This window comes from Macaca mulatta, chromosome 18 (assembly GCF_049350105.2).
Source record: "Macaca mulatta isolate MMU2019108-1 chromosome 18, T2T-MMU8v2.0, whole genome shotgun sequence".
NCBI classification, from domain to species: domain Eukaryota; kingdom Metazoa; phylum Chordata; class Mammalia; order Primates; family Cercopithecidae; genus Macaca; species Macaca mulatta.
In genome coordinates, this window is record NC_133423.1 from 8,003,509 (window position 1) to 8,026,198 (window position 22,690).

Below are 22,690 nucleotides of genomic sequence, written 5' to 3' on the forward strand. Positions count from 1 at the left end.
CTATGCAGTTTCACATATCCATCATTTTTATTAATTTTTGAGGCCAAACAGAGCCATCATAGAGAACACATATATTGATTTGCCATTTTCAAATATCCGTTAAGCATCAACTTTTTATTCATCTTGACACACAGCAAGTATTTTTATTTTTATTTTTATTTTTTGAGATGGAGTCTGGCTCTGTTGCTCAGGCTGGAGTGCAGTGGAGCGATCTCAGCTGACTGCAACATCTGCCCTCAGGGTTCAAGCAATTTTCCTGCCTCAGCCTCCAGAGTAGCTGGAATTACAGGTGCCCGCCACCACACCCGGCTATTTTTTTGTACTTTTAGTAGAGATGGAGTTTCACCATGTTAGCCAGGCTAGTCTCAAACTCCCGACCTCAAGTGATCCACCCACCTCGGCCTCCCAAAGTGCTGGGATTACAGGCATGAGCCACAGTGCCCAGCCTACAAACAGTATGTTTAAAATATGATACTGATTAAGATTTAAAAAAAAAAAAAAAAAAAAAGAATGGTAAAGGAGGCCTTACGCATTTGAAATAGCAGGAAGTCCATGTAGAATTTAATTAATTTAAATAAAATTGATTTCCATCTTTGACAAGTTTACTAGAATGTTTGATGATTAAATGATATGAGTGTTACGTTCAAAATATGACGGATCTGAGATGTTACTCGCAAGTCAAATAACTGCACTGGGATGAATGGATAGACAGATACGTAGATATATGTTAAAAAATATGAGACCTTTGTATCGAGGAACGCATTTTTTATTTTCTCACAGAGAATCTTGTGTCAGTTTTCCATGGCCCGATTATCTGTGAGACAATGAGAGCAAGATATCACCTGTGTCTGCCATGGGATTTGTACTACAGAAGAGGAACCCTGAAATTATGACTCTAGGAGGTTTTATAGGATCATTGGCACATCTGCCGCTTCTTGCCTCCAGAGACACAGGGGCAAGAGCTAAAGCAAGAAGGAGACCTTGCTCTGATATATAAACGAATCCTTTCTGGGGAGAGAAAAAGATCTCTGTTTTTTTTTTCCTTTATCGTCCTAGAACATAAAGAAATGGCTTCAAGGGAAAGATTTTACATCTATTCAGAGAAATGCACTATCTTTAACTTATAAGATATGTTTTCTACTAAGCCATTCTTTTCCTGAGGTTTTTAGTAATCTTTGCTCAGTAAGTCCCAACTTTGCGGAAATGTGAAAATATTTATTGAACGTGTTTCCCACAAAGAGGGCACTCGCACCTCTGAGTAGGATAAGTAGCTTGAATCAGGACAATGCTACCTGTGAGAATTGGAAAAGTTGTGCAAGCAGGGGGGATTTAAAAGCATAAAATTCCAGAAGACAGAGAAACTTACAGGGCTGCTATGGTAGTATTAGAGAAATAAGTGAGATTTCAGTGTTTGCAGAGGGATTCAGTGGCACAATTGGACATTTGATAGACTTCAGTCATACAGCTGATCTTTTTCTCAGAAACGCTGACACATTATGAATCATTGATGTGAATTGTGAGGCTAGAGACAGAAGCCAAAACCTCAGAGAAGCAGAGTGAAAATTCTCTTCAGCAAACCATGCTGGGAAAATTGGTTATCTACATACAAACAAATTAGCTTTAACCCTTAACACATGCTATTGCAGGACTTTTCCTTAGTTCAGCTACAGACGGGGTCCTGGTCACAGGGTCATGAAAATGTAGGCTTGCAGACCATTTGAAGAGTGAGGAATGCATGGTTTTATTGTGTGAAAAGGAAGAAATGGGGAAACAACGACCTTCTGCAAAGCCAGGGTCCCTGCTGGTGCACTTCCTGCTTCGCAGTTTGAATCCCAAGTTCCACACAGGAAGAGGAGGGGCCAGGCTCCTCACCACCGCAAATGGTGCAAACTTCCTGAGGCTCCACTCCAGTGTGCAGGCTGGTGGAGTTTTCCCGAGGACCCCTCCCACCTGGCGGTCTCATTCCTGCCTCTAAAGAAGTCTAACTAACTGCCCTGAGAGTAAGGATAAAGACAAGCCCGATATTTATTTGTTTGTTTGTTTGTTTATTTATTTTTTGAGAGAGGGTCTTGCTCTGTCACCCAGGCTGGAGTGTAGTGGCACGATCTCGGCTCAGCGCAATCTCCGCCTCCCAGGTTCAAGTGACTCTCCTACCTCAGCCCCCATAGTAGCTGGGATTACAGGCATGTGCCACCATGCCTGGCTAGCCTGGTTAATTTTTGTATTTTTAGTAGAGACAGAGTTTTGCCATGTTGGCCCGGCTGTTCTCAGACTCCTGACCTCAAGTGATCCACCCACCTTGGCCTCCCAAAGTGATGGGATTACAGGTGTCAGCCACCAAGTGGGCCTGAAGATTGATCCTAACCGCTTTCCACTGACAGGGTATGCTGTTTGGGGGAAACCGAAGTCAGAGCTCCCTCTGAGGCCTAAGGGTTGCCAGCAGAAGGGGCCATCGTCAGAGGCTCTGGTTCCGTCACTGCTTGGAGTTTGGTTACCTGCAGGCAAGAAGAGACAAACAGGGTTATTAGAAAACATGTATCAAAATGAAACAAGGGCAGGGTAAGGTCAGCTCAAAAATTCCAAGGGCTTTTACCAGTTTGCACAGGGAGAGGGAGGCCAAAAGCCCAAATGGTTAAATAAACTTCACCGTTTTGCCAACATGTTGGGCTTCTGGTTCCCTTCCCCCGAGCCTAATCTTAAGCCAACCAGTTTGAGGTTTGGGAAATTAACTTTTCCCAGTTTGGATGATGCATCTGAGGGGAGTCTTCCATAGCACGGAGTCACAATTACCTATCAGCGAAGATAGTACAGAGGAGGAGAAAGGAAAAAAGACGGCATTTTTTCAAAGGAGTCCGAGGAATTGAGGATGCGTTCGAAAGCAGTACGGACTGAAGATGAATGGCTGGCTACCCATCTAGAAAGAGGAGAGCGGTGTCCCTGGTTCCTTTCTCTTCCTAGCAGGTATCGGGGTATGTGAGGGATAGAGGTCTTCCTTCCTTGTATCCCTGAGTACTGGCAACCTTGGCAGGTGCCACCATGGGTGTTAAAACAGTCTGCACCCATGAAGCAAGGTGGGCCTAGAGAGTAGGAATTATTGACTCTCACCCATGTCTCTTTCCCACTTGCTCTCAGTAGTCTTGGATTCCCTAGACCTCATTCATGCCATGGACACTAATGCAACCTTCATCCATGAAACGAGAAGCTCAGTTTAATTGGCAGGAATCAGCCACTGCCACCTGCACTGTGCCTTTTAACTTCTGTTATCATTTGCCTCTGGATCCCTCAGATCCAGTTTTCCTTCGTAGGGCTTTGAGCCAAAGCTTGGAATTGAGTTTGGCACAAAAATGTGTCTTGGGAAGGTTGCATGGACTCATTATCATAAGTCAAATGCTAAGGTAAAACTGTGGAGTTCAGTCCTTCTCCAACAAGTGAGAGAAAAGGACACCCTGTGTCACACCCAGATAACTGGTGGCTACATAACGCTTGCTAGGATTTGGGTGCACAGTACTTGGCTTTGGTTAGCTTCCTTGGTCTTACTTTCCCAAAAGGAAACCTCTGAGTGATGGGCATCCTACTTATTCCCATCACCTGGCAAGATTTTTTGCAGGATAATTGTTCAAAACTAGAATACTGATCCAGATTTTTTTTTCTTTTTTTGAGACGGAGTCTCGCTCTGTTGCCCAGGCTGGAGTGCAATGGTGCGATCTCTGCTCACTGCAAGCTCCACCTTCCGGATCACGCTATTCTCCAGCCTCAGCCTACCAAATAGCTGGGACTACAGGCATCTGCCACCAAGCCCGTCTAATTTTTTATAGTTTTAGTAGAGATGGGGTTTCACCATGTTAGCCAGGATGGTCTCCATCTCCTGACCTCGTGATCCACCCACCTCGGCCTGGCAAAGAGCTGGGATTACAGGCGTGAGCCACAGTGCCTGGCCTTGATTCAGATGTTTACATTACCCATCCCTCTTGGTCTTTCTGAGCTGTGGCTGGAGATTGCTGCTATGTTCACAGGAAAAAAACAGAGTTAGTCTAAAATATAGGCAAAAACTTAAAAACAACTAATGCATTTAGAATTTAATGATAAATGTATGATAAGTTTTGGAACATAATTCCTCTCTCTCCCATCCTTATTTTTGTTAAAAAAAAAAAAAATCATAGGACTGAGTGGTTTGCAAAAAAAAAACCTCTAGTCTCATATTTGGTCTGATAATTTGCCAAAAGTGCAGCAAGAATAATCATTTCTACATAGGCCTTTTGGATTGGCTCCGATGGAATTCTGTCCCCCAAGGAATCTCAGATAAGACTTTTTAAAGCTGATCCCAGTAATGAGTTTGCATCCTCAAATATCCGTGAGTTGGGTGATCCTCAACTCTTAAGGTCCCAAGACAAATTTGGAGCTTCTGGGCCTGTTAGAAACTGACATTATTTACTGACCGCAGGTCAGGAACCCTCGGCAGGGACTGCATAGTCAAGGGTATGAGGCCAATTTCCCCATTGGGTTTTATTGGCTCTGAAAGTCTAGATTGACTCCTTAAAGGGAAACATACCTTTCCAGTCAAAGTCATGGTAAAATAACCACGTTTTCCAATTGCGTCATGTTGCAAAAGAAAAATGGATTCTTACTGCACTTATGGAAACCACTATATTGCCATAAGTTAAAAATACTCACAGATAGTTTCCAAACTCTAGAGGAACCAGGCAGAGAGAAACATGTTCCAAATTTTGTTCATAGGAGTATACTATACTCAATTATTAAAGGCTGTAAATATTTCAAAACAAGTTTTGTTGATTCCGAAAAACAAAACAAGGATTAGAAATATTCTGAGCAAAGTTAAAAAAGTTGCTTCAGTTTCTGAGTTCAGTCCATTTAGTTAACTCTTGTTTTGCTTGATATTTGTGAACATTTTACCTCTTCATAAGTCCTGCACATTTTCCTTTATTCCAAAATTACAATCTCCAAAATTATCAGAAATCTGTATTTGAGAGCACCTGTCAAAGTTCCATAGCTTATTATAAACCATCTTTTGAAAAGGATTAAAACAAGACAACAATTCTCTGTGAATAGCAAAGTGTCCAGGGTGGTTATGGTTAGAAACACCATTGAAAAAGAAGTTTGGTTATCTCTGTGGTTTACAATAACTTCACACAACAACCTTAATTATGATTGATAGCATACACTTATACATTAGAATTTTAGAAATTCCATATAATTTTGGAACATATAATAGCATTATTCACAAAAATGTAACCTAAACACCATTTTGGCAATCCTATGTACCTAAACATGTCAAATAATCTTGTTTACCTCTCTTTTCTGGACACTCCAGGGGCCCTCTGAAGTATCCAAAAAGCCAAGTGTCAGAAAAGACAATTTTGAAACTGAAATTTGATTTTGTGAAGCCGGATAAATATGTACAAAGTTCAAAGCACTTGATATTATGAAATATAATTCCAGAATACCGTAATTTATTTTGCCAAAATGATGACTCAGAAATTTTAAAGAAGCAAAAACCTTGTATAACCCCTTACAAATTTTGCCAAAGAGCAGATTAGCACCTTAAGAATACCTTCTTGTGCTTTTATTTTAATGTCCAATTTACAGAAAATCCATATAATACATTTTTTTGAATGTAGTCTGTGTTCACACACAGAATTTCTTCTGCAAGATTAATTTCCACAATCCTTCCACCACTTGTTTGAACCTTCAGCTTTATCCTATCTAATTTAAAACCATCCTTTAACCCTAGGCAAAAATTGACATTTCCATGCCTTCCTATAATCTTTTACTAAAAAACACATTTTATTGTTCTTACACACCTGGTATGTAAATCTAATTCCAGTAGTCTTAATTACATGTTATAATAGTAACTCTTAGCAACTTTTAACTGTAATGTAAAACCTGATAAGTTGTTTAAGTTTATTTATTATTTATTTATTTATTTATTTATTTATTTATTTATTTAAGACGGCATTTGCTCTTGTTGCCCAGGCTGGAGCACAGTGGTGCGATCTCAGCTCACTGCAACATCCGCCTCTGGGGTTCAAGCAATTTTTCTGCCTCAGCCTCCCAAGTAGCTGGCATTACAGGTGTGCACCACCACGCCTGGCTAATTTTATGTTTTTAGATGAGATGGGGTTTCACCATGTTGGTCAGCCTGAAATCTAACTACTGACCTCAAGTGATCCACCCATCTCGGCCTCCCAAAGAGCTGGGATAACAGGAGTGAGCCATCCCACCCGGCGGGTAAATTGATTTAATTGTGTGCTAGGTGTAGCCAAGGTTTGACTTTTTTCAGCATAATTAAGGGTGTGGTTAGTTCCATATGTCCCTAGGCCTTACCAATTGTGAAGCTGGCAAGTCAAATAATTCTCAAAACCCAAAAAGAAGTTTGTAACCTTAAATCACTTAGCCAACCTTGCATCTGACCTGCATAATTTAGTTCACCTATTTACATTTTAATGCCATCTGCTTTTTATCAATAATCTTTAAGGCTGTTTTAATTTCTCAAAGATTAAGTCATGTGAACCAAAAGGTACCACAGCTTCTATCTTCCCTTTAAAATTATTTGATCCAAATGCTTGGCTTTCTTTAGGCCAAATTACTTAGAGCTCTTTTTACAGATAACACACACACACACACACACACACACACACACACACACACACCCCGCTATACAGACAGGCAGGAGAAAACCCAGTTCCCACAGGATCCTTTTTCACAACTAAAACTTTTAGGAGAATATAAACAGTGATAGTTGGGTTGGGGGCTGGCCTAGTAAAATGTCTTCTAACAGAAAAAAACGAAAACCAAAAAACAAAAAACTTGCTTAAAAGTTAACTGCTGACAGAGTAGAGAAGAGGAAAGAAAGAAGTTTAAAAATGCCTGGGGAAGAAGCTCTTATTCCTATGCAAGTGGTTCCTCCACCAGGGAGACAAGTTGAATTGCTGTGGGTTGGAGTTGGCCTCCCTGGCCCAGGGATGGGGAGACTCTGTGGGCATGTGGCAGAAAATGCCAGCCAGCTGCCTGGGGTGCCTTGTACCATGCGTCCCAGCCCCGGAGGGGAGGGGAGGGGAGGGTGGCTGGGAGCCACTGCTCGCCAGTCTGTACGGAGAAAGGAAGGAAAAGGGAAAAGGCCCCGCACCCCGGCAGCAATGGGGTGGGGGCATGGTTTCCCTACCCTCGGAAGACTGAGGATGAAAAGGCTTAGAAAGGACAGTGAGAGGTTTTGAGTCCCCATTTTGTTCACTGCTTCTTGAGCCCCCACATTGTGTGCCAAAAAATTTGCAGGACCTTTCCTTAGTTCAGCTAAAGATGGGGTCCTTGTTACACGGCCGTGAAAATTTAGGATTGTAGACAATTTGAAGGGCGAGTAAGGCAGGATTTTATTGGATGGAAAGGAAGCAAAGAGGAAACAGAGACACTCCACAAAGCCAGAGTCACTGCCTCACAGTTTGAATCTCAGGTTCCACACAGGAAGAGGAGGAGCCAGACTCCTCCCGGCTGCAGAGGGCATGAATTTCTGTGGCTTCACCCCAGTGCACACTCCTCCCCATATGCAGGCCGGTGGGAATTTTGCCAGGAAGACCTTGCCACCCGGCTGTCTCAATGCCATATACAAAATTATCTCAAAAGGAATCAGACTACTAACTGTAAAACCTAACATCATAACACTTCTGAGAAAACACAGAAAGGTTTTATGACCTTAAGCCACAAAAACAATAATTAAAAAAAAGATAAATTAGAGTTAATCCAAAGTAAAACCTTCTAGTTTTTCTTTAAGACAGCATTGTGAAAATGGAAAGACATTCCACAGACATGAAAACAATGCCAAACATATACGTAGGAGGAACTTACCTGCAGTAAATGTAGAGAACTATTTACAACTCAATGATAATGACCACCAATCCAATTTGTTGATTACATTCAAACATTACAGATATGGATTATAAATAAATACATGAAAAAGAAGATGAAAATCATCAGTCATTAGGGAAATTCGACAGAAAGCCACAATAAGATACCATTACATTCCTACCAGAATGGCTTTTTAAAAAATAAGACAATACAAAGTATTGGCATGGCAGTAGAATGACTGAAACTCATATACTCCTGGTGATAATGCATAATGGAATAGCCACCTCAGCAAAGAGTTTGGAAGTTTCTCATAAAGTTAAGTGTACACTTACCACATGTATCAGTTGTCATGCTGCTAGATATTTATTTATACAAGGAAAATGCAAACATATGGAAACAAAACAGGCAAGTTGCAAGTAACCTCTGTATGAGGCAGCAGTATGCTGATACTTCAATAATATCCAATGCAGCCTTAAACTAAACAAATAGAAGACTAGACTCAGGAAGGAGAGTCACACCAACGTTGGTATTGTCCATTCCAGTCATGTCACATCTGGAGCACTTTACCCCATATTGTAAGGCAGGTAGATAAGCTGAGGAATGTTCAAAATGGGAGTGATAGGGCACAGCTAAACCCTGTGCCATACAGAGAATGCAGAAGCATACCGGGCATTTAGCCTGAAGGACAGAAAACATGGGGATATAGAATGGCTAACACATAGGTATAGATGCTTATTTTGTATGTGAATAAGAATAGACATTGTGGAATATATAGGGTAAATAATTCAAGTTTAAAATAAAGTGTTATCTTAAAACGTTACCCAGAAAAAAGGTTTTTTTCCCCCACTTGCAAGATACCATTTATTCAATAAATGTTTCTTACATGTCTACTATTACATAAAAATTCTTATAGATTAAAGTATGTCACTTCACAATAAGCCCAATTCAGGCTGGTTTTGGGGGCAGATTTGAGACAGGTTTCTGTGTGATCAGTAGAACACAAGTAAATAAAAACGAACATTCACTGAGCTCAAGTGTTTGCTTTTTGCAGGTGCTTTCTAAATGCTCTACATGTATTTAACCAATTAATCCACACACCTCTAACACCAGTGTTTTCCTGCTTCCTTCTGCTTCTATTTTTCCAGCACCCTGCCAGTCTCTCTTTACCTGCTTTAAAAGCAATGATGTTACCCTCAGAAATCCTGAATCTAATTGTGTGCATTTCCCTAGGATGTAAACGCCTTTGTGCCTTAAACAAAGCAACATTTTCAAATATTGGATTAGGTATTGAAAAAGTGAGTGGCTTAATGACTAAGTAACAAATTATTTTACAGCTCAAATGGGTTCTAAATATATGGTTTCACAATATTGAATGGGGCCTGTTAAAGAATATTTATTAAGGATATGTAAGATCATGGTTCTCATGTCATTAGAAAATGAATGCATGTCAAACATTTTTTAAAAGTAAATGGTTAAAACTGACTCAAAAGATCATTCAAAGACAAACACATATGTACACAGTTAGAAATGCTGAGAGTAATTGCTAAGTGCTGCCAAATTTGTCAATATTCACAGAGCATAAACTGTAATATTCAGAATATTTCTTCCATGAAGTAGAAATCAATTGAATCTCCACCAGATGAAATTTGCATCTCTATAGACAAAAATCACTGGTATTTACAACCAGTTTTTCTTCAACTTTGAGAGTTATGAAAATAGATAGTTCTACAGGGTCTGCTAATTAACAACCCAAGTTCCATTTTAAAGATACCCAGTAGAAATTGTGCCCATTTAAAGTTATTTACTGACAGTATTTCCCATCCTTGTGCTTGTCAAAAGACCCGGAAATTAGATTTTTTTTTATCACAAACCAAAAAATGTTGGATTTCTTAGGTTTGTTCTAATTATTAATTGCTGTGTAAGAAATTATCCAAAACCTAGTTGATTCAAAAAACACACATTAATTTTGTTACAGTTTCTCAGGCCCAGGGATTTCTCTGGCTCAGGACCCTGAGCTCCCACTCTGCAGCATCAGTCATCTGAAGGCTCTGACTGGGGAAGAATCTGATTTTGTGCTCAGATATTTGTAGTAGTTATAATTCAGTACTTCAAGGCTTGTTGAACAGAAGACCTCTAGCTACCTGTTGGCTCAAGGTTGCCCACGTTTCCTTGCCATGCTAAAGTGTCTGCTAAGTAACAACTAGAATTCCTTCCTTCCTCTCCAACATGCACCTTGCTTCAGTAAAGTGTGCATTCTAAGATGGCTGAAGAGAGAGGATCTGCCCCGTAACACAGATGTTGCTAACATCTGCCACCTACTAGTCATCAGAATGACAACTCATGAGCTTTGCCACATTCTGTGGGTTAGGAGCAATTGGGAATTCAGCCCACCAGGAGGTAGGCATCCTTAGGGTTCATCTTACTGTCTATCCACCAGAAGGTTAGATTTATACGGGTGCTGCAAGAGTGTTAATTATGCTGGACTCTTTGAGTTTGCTTTGCAAATAAAGAGCCATGCAATACTGAGCGTCTAAAGTCACAGAATTAACTTCGGTGTGGCTATTTTCATAAGGAATCTCACAATGGACTTTTAAAAACCTCTGTTACTTGCTATCCTCAGGGGGAATAATTAAAGCCAAGCCTCTGTCAATTATATTTAACCTGCAGTTCCTATAAATTTGAGTAAATTCCTCTTTTCTTATGGTACCTCCAACTTTTCTAAGTTAACTTCTTAGCCTGGAAGCAAGGACCCGGTCACTATCCTGGGAGAATTTTCCAGCACTGGATTTACATATAAAGTGGAATGTCATATATGATTTAATGAGAACATTTCCAAATGTGACATTCTGAGTAAGGCTTTTGTTGTACAATTGATTTGTTCCAATTATGTCTAGATGTGGATGAGAATAGCTTTTATGGAACCTATGTAAGTAATGATATATCACTATCAAAAATACAGAGACTCAGTAAGTGTTTTTACATTCTGAGGTTTAATGAAATGTTTATTTCAGTTTATAAAAGCAGAATCTAATAAAAGGTTTGATTATTAGAGATAAGAAAAAAGAAAAATGAATTTCTATAAAAAAGGAAAAGGACAACATCAATAATATTGAAAGTAAATAGCTATAAATAAATCTCCGTATCAGCTAATTCTCTGCTGTGTAATTCATTCTTGTTCCACCAAACCTAGGGTCAAATATCTGATTTCATGAAGAATGTTTTCTTCTTAACTAAAAAGACTCCTGGAAATCTTGATTTGGTTCACTGGTCTGGTCCAAATGCTGCCTTGATGTAGTCAGCTCAGAAGCCTGTAACTTCTTTGAGTATCTATGGTTTAAAGCACCAGATACACATTTTCCACGAGGCTGCACTCTTTCTTTATTAAATACACAGAATATGACAAGTAGCCTATAGACGCTTAGGTAAGCATCAGAAAATAGGTAACAACTACTTATATGGCTTTATTTATTTATTTATTTAGAGACAGAGTTACGCTCTGTCACCCAGGCTGGAGTGCAATGGCGTGATCTCGGTTCACTGCAATCTCTGCCTCCAGGGTTCAAATGATTCTCCTACCTCCGCCTTCCAAGCAGCTGGGATTACAGGTGCACGCCACCATGCCCAGCTGATTTTTGTATTTGTGGTAGAGATGGGGTTTCACAATGTTGGCCAGGCTGGTCTTGAATTCCTGACCTCAGGTGATCCACCTGCCTTGGCTTCCAAAAGTGCTGGGATTACAGGCATGAGCCACCGTGCCCAGTCCTTAATGGCTGTATTTTTAATGTATTTCTGTGGCCAGTAAAACTCAAATAGGGTAAAGTAGAATTATCTGCTGAGTGACCATATGTAACTATTTCATAAGAGTTTTTATCTCTCTTGGGGCAAGAACATGCTCAGGGCCTTCTCATAAAATATACAGTTTCTGAAATCTTCATGTTGATTACATCTTATCTGAACAAACCTAGCCTAGGGAAAGTGCAGTGTTCCTTCTGATTTGACATTTCTTTACATGTATCTCTTGGACTCATAGAACTAAATAAAAATTATGAAATACACGAAACAAACTTAAATATCTCTAATATTTTATTTTCCTAACCTGAAACAACAAAACTTAGTGTTTTTCCAGGGATCTTTCGAATTTTCAAAGTTGTTTTTTAGCATTAGAGGTATTTTAGTTTTGACTAAATTTAGTATTCTATTTTGAAAAGGCAAACATCAAAACAGTTGTCAGAGGAGATTGGGACATTCAAAAAGATAGGGTCATGTGTGTCTGAGAGACAACGCTTGGTTACCTATTTATCAAAGTGACAATAAAATAGTTTAAAATAAGCATACCGAGAAAGTAACACAGCTGCAAAAAATCTTAACTCTTTTGCCATCAAGGGCATGACAAAGTCAGCACAAAGCAGATAAAATTTGGGAGATGAGATAGGGAATGTCTGATATCTGGGCGGCTTCTATAGAAGGTATTATCCATAGTTTAAACCAAACTAAATACTCTGTTACCAATATATCATTTTAGCAGAGGGAATACTACATTTTAGCTTTTCATTATTATAATATTTAGGAGTAAAGGATCCATGAGCTCCCTTTTAAAACTGTCTAGTGAATAAACCCATCAACACTGAGCAAACTCTTAAAAATATTAACACATTCCATTGCTTCTTTTGGGATCCATCATTTGAAGTTATAAAATGAGCTGGATACATTTACTTTCAGCAAATATTCTATGACTTTCTATACCTATTCAAGGTTTGTGTTGTACTCTCTTCTTTCATTTTCTAGACTGACTAGTCAAACAAAAAATTAATCTATCACGTCGCTCCCAGACCTAGAATTCTTTCCTTACTGCTCCTAGTGCAATACTAATTACCTACGTAAACTATACATTTTGACAAAAATACCTAACTTTACAGAGCAAATTGGGAATATGAATTAATAAATGTGTGCCATCTACAAATATTTGTAGAAAATGAGGAAGCCGGCTGGGAGCAGTGGTTCATGCTTGTAATGGCAGCACTTTGGGAAGCCGAGGAGGGCAGATCACTTGAGGTTGGAAGTTCAAGACGAGCCTGACTAACATGGAGAAAACCTGTCCCTACTAAAAATACAAAAAAATTAGCCGGGCGTGGTGGCGGGTGCCTGTAGTCCCAGCTACTCAGGAGGCTGAGGCAGGAGAATGGTGTGAACCCGGGAGGCGGAGCTTGCAGTGAGTCAAGTTCGTGCCACTGCACTCTGTCTCAAAAAAAGAAAAGTAAAGAAAGAAAGAAAAAGAGAAAGTCTCATGAATACACATGCTTTGGATACTAAAATTAGCAAAAATTAACATGTTCCTTAGCATGTCTCTCTACAGCAATTAAAACTATATCAGCTGTATCAACTAAATACATTGCATCACATATCAACTAAATATGTGCTTAGAAGTCCATGTTTTAATTTCTTAGTTTAGTTGGAAATTATGTAAGTATTTAAGAATTGTTCATTAATTAGCTCCATTTAACATTAGACTAAGGTTTTAGTACCTACAGATATTGGGAAATGTGTTGAAACTGATACAATTCAAAATATAGTTACTGTTAGTATAAAATATTTATGAGAAAAGTGATTCGTTTTAGTTGAACACAAGTTGCATTTGCATAATCTTAAACCTTATATTTTAGTAATATTTTTTCCTTGATCAGTAATTTGTGTTAGATTAGTAAATTCGGATTACTCTCTACATGAGAAAATAAATCCAAGTGAAATACAATGTACGCTTGTACTATCTAGGATACTGATAAGCTAGAAAAGCATATAGCTCGCTTTAAAAATCATAAAATTTTAAAAATAATCTGATTTGTCAAGGCTAATTTTGTGAGCTTGAATTTTTAAAATGTGTCTGAGCTAGCAAATTCTTAGATGTTTAATGGCCTCCTTTCTGGAATTTTAGGAATATTAAATTGATATAACCATTTATTTATCACTTCAAATACATTAGAACAGAGCTCCTTTAACTTAAGAGAGTTAAAATCAAATTTGTTAATACTATATAGATACAGGAACACATATTAACTTCACACAATTTCTCACGTGTAGACACATAGACACATAGAGAGTATATAGCTTTAGTCCCAGAACTTCAACTAAAGGTCAAAAATAAACACAGAAAGAAAAACGCCAACAAAAATTACCAGTGCTGATGTCAAAAGAGATGTCCTTTCCACTGGGCTCAAAATTCTTATTGATTTGAGCTCAAAATAGCAAATCCACAAACAACAACAAAAATACTAAGAAAGTGGATTCTCTGTTCTCTCTTATTCAAGAGAATAGATTTCACTCATTCATTTTCAGATATCTGAAAGGGTCAAAGAATAAAACCAAATCCCCAGTTGTTGTTGCTACAAAAACAAACAAATAAATACAGAAACAAATTCTTGTTCATGTGCAAACCAGAAACGAGAACACAAAGGCAAAGGAAAGAGTGAACTTGTGAATCTAACAGAGACATGGAGTTCACTCATCAGGCTCATTAGCCCCAAAACCTCTTTAAATTTATTAATCGCCAAGAAAGGTGAGTGGATCTGCAGATGTTCCTCTCTCTAGGCATTCTCAATAGAGTATATTTTGTTAGCATTTCTGTTTTTTAAGGTACCTCTGATTATTTCAAGTCTTCTCATTACATTATCCTTCACCTTCTTCATCCCAGAACAATCTTCAAAATGCAGTCAGAGCAATTAAGAAAAAAAATGAAGATCTGATGCAATTCCTTTCCTTTAGTTTTCCTCGTGCTCTTGGCCTGAAGATGACCAGATTCACCTGCTAACTCAGCAACTAGCAACCTCCTGCACCACTCCATTTTTCTCTCCCTCCTCCTTAATTCTAGTTTATACCCATCCTAGTTAATTTTGTGTATCAACTTGAGTGGATCATGGGATGCTCAGATACCTGGCTAAAGATCATCTCTGAATATGTCTGTGCGGGTGTTTTTGGAAGAGATTGCCACTTGATTTGGTGAACTGGGTAAAGAGATGGCCTTCCCCAGTGTAGGTAGGCATCATCCAATGTGTTGACCTAAATAGAATAAAAAAGGTGAAGGATGGAAGGAGTCATATTTTCTCTCTCTCTCTCTCTCTGTCCCTCTTCTCTCTCCCCACTGACTTCTTGAACTCAGACATCCATCTTCTCCTGCTCTCATCACTCGTGTTTCTTAGTCCTTCCCACTCAGATTAGAGTTTATACCATCAGCCCTCCAGCTCTCAGGCTTTCAAACTACACTACCCACTTTACTGTGTCTCCAGCTTACAGACGGCAGATTGAGGGACCTTGCAGTTTCCATAATTACATGACCCAATGCCATATAGATACAAATAGATAGTAATAGGACATTACTATCTACCTATCTAATATATTGTACACGCACGCACGCACACACACACACACACACACAAGAGTTGTATTAGGTTTCTAATATGTATAAACCATAATACAAAAGTATTAGGGTTCTCCAGAGAAACAGAAGTAATAGGATATATGTATATAGGATATATAACCTGTCTGTCTGTCTATCTATCTATCTATCTATCTATCTATCTATCTATCTATCTATCCATCCATCCATTCATCTATCATATCTCATCAGCTTAGGTAATTAAGGTCAAATATCATCAGCTTAGGCAATTCTTAAGAATAGCTTCCCCTATTTTACCTTTGTACCACAGTTAATATTTAGCTACAGAGCACTTTTCAATGTTTGCCATTATAAATGTATGTGTGGGATTATTTGATTAACCCTCCTACTACCCTATAAATCCCATCGGTGAGGATCATATGTATTTATCTATCATGTTATGCCAGAACCTACTCTGTGGACTGGAATCCAGTGACTTTTCAACATGTTTATAAAGTAATACAAATGAATATTTTATCAGACATGATCTAAATAGGAGGAGAAATGGGAGAGAGGAAATGTTTGAAGTACAAAGTAGGATTTTTCCAAATTTTATGGCTTACATATACTTCTTTGGCAGGAATATGACCCAAAGAGGCAGAGCGAATGGTGCCAGATGCACAGAATGGTCACAGACATGGCTACTAGGATAGTTTAAGATTGTGATCAGTTACTGTCCATCTCTTCGTTTCCTCATTTGTATAATCACGATTAGATTGGATCTATATGAGATCTTCAAGTTCCACAGTCAGTAAAATAAGGGCTATAAGCTTTTAAATGGATTTTTTGCCATTGTATAGCATATAAAAAATGACGGAATCAATGACAATTTGTAGTGGGCAGGATTGGAGAAGTCCTAGAAACTGGTAAACTAGACTGACAAAGCAACAGCAGAAATGGTATAGAGGAAATAGCAAAGGTTATGAAGATATGATAATAATTTTTCATTTAAAGAAAACATAATTGAAAGCAGGTAAGATAGGACAAGCGTTAGGCAAATTGTCCAAAACAGCTTTCATAACTATAAACAAAAGCAAACAACATAATACAAAAAAACAAGATAAAGTATTTAGAAATTCAACTTAAAAACAGTTCTGAATAAGATAGTAGTGCCTGGGAAGTGCTTTATTTTTCCTTTGTTCTAGTGGGATATTTTAGAGCTTAGACAGTAGATTATGGAATAATATTTAAATATTATTGTCTAAGAAGATCCAAATCCATACACACAAACACGGATGTAATGGTCTGTCTGTTCCTGTACTTTTTGTCTGAAGTAAGTCTGACAACTTCCCTTGGGCCACCAGAACTGTGTATCACCATTTAATTACCATGGGCAGCCTCTAATAAGGAGATATGGTTTCTCAGGGGACTGAGTGGCAATTCCACTTGTACTGTAACTTCAAATTCCTCTCTGCAGTGTAATCTTCTACAATTTCACATGAGATAGGATATACTAATGAGTTAATGTTAGATTTAACACATTCACAAGTCATTTCTGGCCTAGCCTTAAATACAATTGTGAAGCCATTACTTAATCTGTTGTAACATTTGAGCCTGAAGGAAGCTGTCTTCTGTTTTGTCAATACCTTCCCTTCCTCTAGAAGAAAAGGAAACAGTTATTTCAAAGATCAAGAACTTTCAAGGGTGGAAACAATCTTATTGGCATCTAGGGAGAATTTTTCAATATTTTTGCAGAAACTGGGTCACGACTGTCCTCTTTAGTGGATGTCACAGAAAGTAATAAGCTAAAATGTTTGACATTACCTTGTCTGATTGAACGGGACACAGCTAGCTGATGGCTGAAGGTTCTCTGTCCCCTCCAGCTTCATGATTCTGTTAAATTAATCAGAGAGGGGGTATTGTGTGTGAGCCTGGGAGTGATGGACGCTTATGTTTGTGTATGTGTGAATATCTGTAGGAGAGTGTAGATATTTGTGTATGTGCTTGCTTGTATGTTGCTTTCCCCCTTTTGCAAAGAGTTCTGTGAGAATTCTGTAAGTTAGTCTTGTAAGAGTGCTTTTGCATTTGTCAACTAAGAACTGGGCAATAATCACTGAGCGTGGTGGCTCACACCTGTAATCCCAGCGCTTTGGGAGACTGAGGCAGGTGGATCACCTGAGGTTAGGAGTTCAAGACTAGCCTGGCCAACATGGTGAAACCCTGTCTCTACTAAAAATACAAAAATTAGCCAAGTGTGGTGGTGCATGCCTGTGACCCCAGCTACTCGGGAGGCTGAGGCAGAAGAATCGCTTAAGCCCAGGAGGCTGAGAGTGCAGTGAAGTGAGATCTTGCCGTTGCACTCCAGTGTGGGTGACAGAGTGAGACTCTGTCAAAAAAAAAAAAAAAAAAATCATTTCCAGCTATGACAAAGCAATCAAGGCAGAGTCTTGTCACCTTCCCTTTGAGATATCTTGTCATGTAAATTACTCCCACTATTTGTCCAGTCTTTTTAAAAGCGTAGAAGATAAAGAAGGGATAAAGAATATTGACAACAAAAGAAAGTAAAGTCAAGGACATTTGGCTCTTTTGGTGGTTTCTTTACTTCCTCAGCTTCGAGCGACAGGTGAAACCAAGAATGCAGGCCTCATAGGACCTCAGAGAAAACCAGAGGACAGAGGTGCTGAGAGGAAGAGGAGTAAGAGAGGAGTGGGAGAAGAGGGGAGAGGGGAGGAGGGGAGAAGACGAAGACAGAGAGAGGAAGCGATTGAAGGAGTTAAATAAGGGTGAAGTGTGTCTTCCATCAGACTTTTGCTGATCTCAGTAGTCAGCTAGATAGTACCGTAGGTATCTTCATAGACTTTCTTCTTGTAGCGTCCTGACAGCAGCTAGTTTCCAATTAAATAAAGTTAGCTGTAGGCGATAAGATTTTAACTAACACATACCCAAGTCTTACCCTTAATTGAAATAATTTAGTCCCAAGCCAATTTTGCTCTACCACACTTTAGCTTCTTCAGTAAAACAGAAAACATATTGTATAGCAATAGTCTCTTTCGTGTCTCAGCCAGTCTTCAGCTTGGTCCGGAGTTGACATCCACCTCCTACCTCAAGCAGATCTAGGTGGGGTTCAATAATGTGTGGTCCTAACAAATGTCCACATGCTGCTGATGTTGCAGGTCTGGGAACCACATTTTGTAAACCACTGGTTTAGGTTCCTATAAAAGCAGTTCCCCCACACGCGCTCCACAAGGTAATATTAGAATAGTGCTAAGCAGAGCAGGATTATGCGAAGCAATATACTCAAAGACACTATACATAAATCAAGATGGAATTCGGCCATTTCATAAAATGTTGAACTCTGTCAACCAAACTCTGAAACCGATGCTCTCTCCCTATTCTACAGAATGGTAAGCCACACTTGTGGGGTGTTGTATGCCGGGCATTGTAACAAGCGCTTCATCCAGTTCTCATTTAGCCCTCACAACCACCCTTGAAATGGATAACTATCTCTCACTGGAGAGGCTGAGTTTCAGAGAAGGAAAAGCTGTCCAAAGTCACCCATCAGGTAAATAAATGAGGGACTCAGCATTTGAGCTGAAGTTATAAAACTCTAAAATTAAGATGTGTCTGTTTGTCTGTTAATCAGGTGCCCTTAGGGATCTAAGACAAGTTTACTGAATTGTGCCACATCCAGTTCTTTTCTGTTTTTCGTCAACAATGTCCTCCACACTGACTTTGTCAAATGTCCCAGGTTTTCTGAGCCTTCCAAATCTCCTTAATTCCTTATGATGTAATTCTGCCATTTGAATATTTACTTTTGTTTGCTTTTAGTTTGCTTCCTCTGTTTCTTGTTCCTGTATTATTTCTCTTTTCCAGCCTTTCTGTGTTTCCTTAAATATTTTTAGAATTCTGTCTTGATTTATGTATAGTGTCTTTGAGTATATTGCTTCACATAGTTTCTTAATTAAGTATCACAGTGTATATATGTAGTTTATCCCAGTCTACTAGTATTTATATTTTACTGGTTCAGATGAGCTTTAGACATCTTGTACCCACTTGGTTCCCTTTATCCTCTCCACTTTTAAATGTAATTGTTTTAAATATTTTCTCTGTATACATTGAGTAGCTCATCAGATGATGTAATAATTTTTCTTTCAACCATTGAATATGATTTAAGAAATGAATGAGAATATTCTCTCCCTGTTTGTATTCATTCCAATACTTTTTTTGGAGGGGGGCAAGATCTCACTCTGTCACCCAGGCTGAAGTGCAATAGCATGATTATGGCTCACTGCTGCTTTGACTTTCCTGGTTCAGGTGATCTTCCCACCTTAGTCTCCTGAGTAGCTAGGACCACAGGCATGCACCACTACACCTGTGTTTTTATTGTTTACTTGTAGAGGCAGGGTCTCCCTATGTTGCCCAGGCTGGTCTCAAACTCCTGGACTCAAGTGATCCTCCTACCGTGGCTACCCAAAGTGCTAAGATTCAGGCATGAGCCACCATGCCTGGCCCTCATTCCAACATATATGTATTTTTTTCTTCTGAAGTTGTAGGCTACTTTATTGTCATTTCCTTTAGGTTTAATAAACTTCCTTTAGCCTTCTTTAACATAGGTCTGCTAATGACAAATTTATTTCATTTTTCTTTATCTGAGAATGCCTTTATTTCCGCTTCAGTCTTGTAGGATATTTTTTTCAGGAATAGAATTAGTGTTTAATAGTTCTTTTCTCACAGAAATTCACAAGTGTGCCATTTCCTCCTGGCCTCCCTGGTTTTAGATGAGAAATCCACTGCCACTGAAATTGGTGTGTCCCTGTGTGTGATATGTTGTTTCCTTCTGGATGTTTTCAAGATTATTTATCTAGCTTTCAGAAATTAATCATGATACATATTCTTGAAGATTTGACTTTTTCTAGTTGATGTTCTTGCATCTATACACTTGTTTCTTTGGCGAAATTTGAACATTTTTCTGCCATTATTTTTTCAAACACTTTCTCTGTCTTTTTCTCCTTCTGGGTTTTTGATGAAATGAATATCAATTCATGTGTTATTTTCCCACCTGTCTCTGGAATTGTTCGTCTGCTTTTCAGTCTATTTTGTTTTTGTTGTCCAAATTAGGTAAGTTATCTCAATCTCTCACTAAGTTCATTGATTCTATCCTCCGTCTGTTGAGCTCATTCTGTGAGATATTTTAGCCATTATATTTTTCAGTTCTATAATTTCCGTTTGGTTCTGCTTTATGATTTTTTCCTTTGCAGAGATTTCTTATTTTTTTTATTTGTTTCAATGGAATTTGTAATTGTCTGTCTGAAGCACCTTTATGATGAATGTTTTAAAATCTTTGCTGAATAATTCTAATATCTGCATTATCTTGATGCTGGCATCTGTTGATTGTCAATCCAAAATGTGGACATTTTGGATAGCATTTTTATCAGACTCTGGATTCTACTTAATTTTCTTTCTAATCAAGCTCCCTGCCTGTCGAGGTGTGTTTGGAGGCCCAGGTGTGTGTTTCTGCTGTTTCTTGCTGGGCTCTGAAAGCACCACCGGCATATGTGGGATACTGACTCAGTCTGCTTCCATCATGGAGGAAGTGGACGTCCAGCTTTGCCCATGGCCCCACTAACGTTTTTACTTTGAGAGTGGTGCACTGACTTACACCACCTCCTTGCTTCTGAGTGGGATTGCACGCAAGCTCAGCCCCGCATGAGGTGCCCTGACACTGTGGGAGGAGCGGGGAGAAGCAAAGTGCCAACCAGTACCACCCCAATCACCTCATTCTACCTTGTTGGTGCTGGTTGAGTGGGCGCTCAGCTCCCAATCAATCCTCCTAATGTTTGCGGGGGATGTAGCCATGGAACTCTGATGATCCCCGCTTCACACTGGCTTGTCTGTAATCCCTGGGTGGAAGTGGAGGTGGAGCTCTGAGTTGGACCCTGATGACACTATCTTATTATGGGAATCTGAGGACCGCCCGATGCCATGATCTTCCATTGAACATTAGCTAAATACTCAGCCACCAGCATCACTCCAGTGAAGCATTTAGCATGCTGGCCCCCACTCCAGTGGGGCAGGATGGTAGTGTGAGAGTTCAGCCTCCTCCTCACCCCGCTGAAATGTCAAGGACCGAGGTTATGTTTTTTCTGTTGGTGTTTGGCTGAAGTAGGGAGGTATTGCTAATATATATTTGTTTTGTTCTTAGATTGCCCTTTTCCTGGTCCTTTAGCCAGGGAATCACACATTTCTAGGAGTTGTATATGTTTTCCTCTGCTGGCCCTCGTGCGTTTGAGGCTTCTCCAGTGTCCTGTCTGGGATACATGGGAGGTTATTAAGGAAACCCAGAGAACTCAGCCTGTGCCATTCCTCACATCCTCAGGCACCTCAGCAGTTCTTTTCTTCTTTCATAGCCTCCTGTGGTATTGTATTCTGTTCAGGGTTTTTTAATTGTAAGAAGGAGAAACTGGGAGGAACGGACTTACTCTATTTTATTTATTTTTTTTAACGGAGTCTCACTCTGTCCCTCAGGCTGGAGTGCAGTGGTGCAATCTCTGCTCACTGCAACCTCTGCCTCCCGGGTTCATGAGATTCTTCTGCCTCAGCTTCTGGAGTAGCTGGGACTACAGGTGCCCGCCACTACACCCGGCTAATTGTTGTATTTTTAATAGAGATGGGGTTTCGCCATGTTGGCCAGGTTGTTCCCAAATCCCTGACCTCAGGTGATCGGCCCGCCTTAGCCTCCCAAAGTACCAGGATTCAGGTGTGAGCCACCACACCTGGCCGGGATTATTCTATTCTTGCCGAAATGTTTCAATATGCTTTTGAAATAAAAGTGTGCTACAATCTTGCCAATTAAGTAGAAGTTTTAATATGAAAAGTTTAGAATCAACAAGGGAGTAAATAATTTAATAAAAATGATTTATGAAATAGCATGGGCTACTGTAAACGACTCATAAAGCATCATGAATATATTTGCTTTGAAAGCAATTATGAGATCTCTTCAAAAGCTGACAAGGCCCACATCTGTGCTTTGTTGTTTTTGTTCATTTACTGGAAATCCTGTCTTTGAGACAAATCTTTAACTATATCTCCTTTTGAGGCTGAGTGGCTGTCAAACGGAGAAGATACAAGAGTGTCTGATAACAGGTAAAGGAAAACACAAACAAAACACATACACAAAGATTGAAGTCTTCCAGTGCAATAAGAGCACTCTTTTCTCTTGAGAGAATTCCTAATGACTTCTGGGAAGCTAAGAAGGGTCACAGAGTTTTCTATTGGTGAACCTCCAAGCTTTATTGGACGACACAGAGCTGCTGAAAGAGAACACTTCCGGCATGTTGCAGAACTAGAAACACAAATATTGCTCAGGGGTCCTTAGTCACTGCCTTGGATTACCTCCTTGGATGACAATACTGATACTGAACTAATTCAGAAACAGGAGAGCACAGTTCTCACATATTCAAAGACAGA

The 22,690-nt window shown here is 39.3% G+C and overlaps 1 long non-coding RNA gene across 2 annotated transcripts; it reads right to left on the reverse strand.

The window, feature by feature from the left end:
• Nucleotides 1-2,022: 2,022 nt before the first annotated feature.
• LOC114673820 (uncharacterized) lies at nt 2,023-5,397 on the reverse strand. 2 transcript variants are annotated; one of them, XR_013408237.1, is made up of 3 exons: nt 5,308-5,397; nt 3,887-4,001; nt 2,023-2,495 (listed from the first exon to the last, which is right to left on the reverse strand). It is a non-coding gene; the product is annotated as an uncharacterized LOC114673820 (long non-coding RNA). The 2 variants fall into 2 exon arrangements; XR_013408236.1 differs by lacking the exon at nt 5,308-5,397 and adding an exon at nt 4,550-4,597.
• Nucleotides 5,398-22,690: the final 17,293 nt, after the last annotated feature.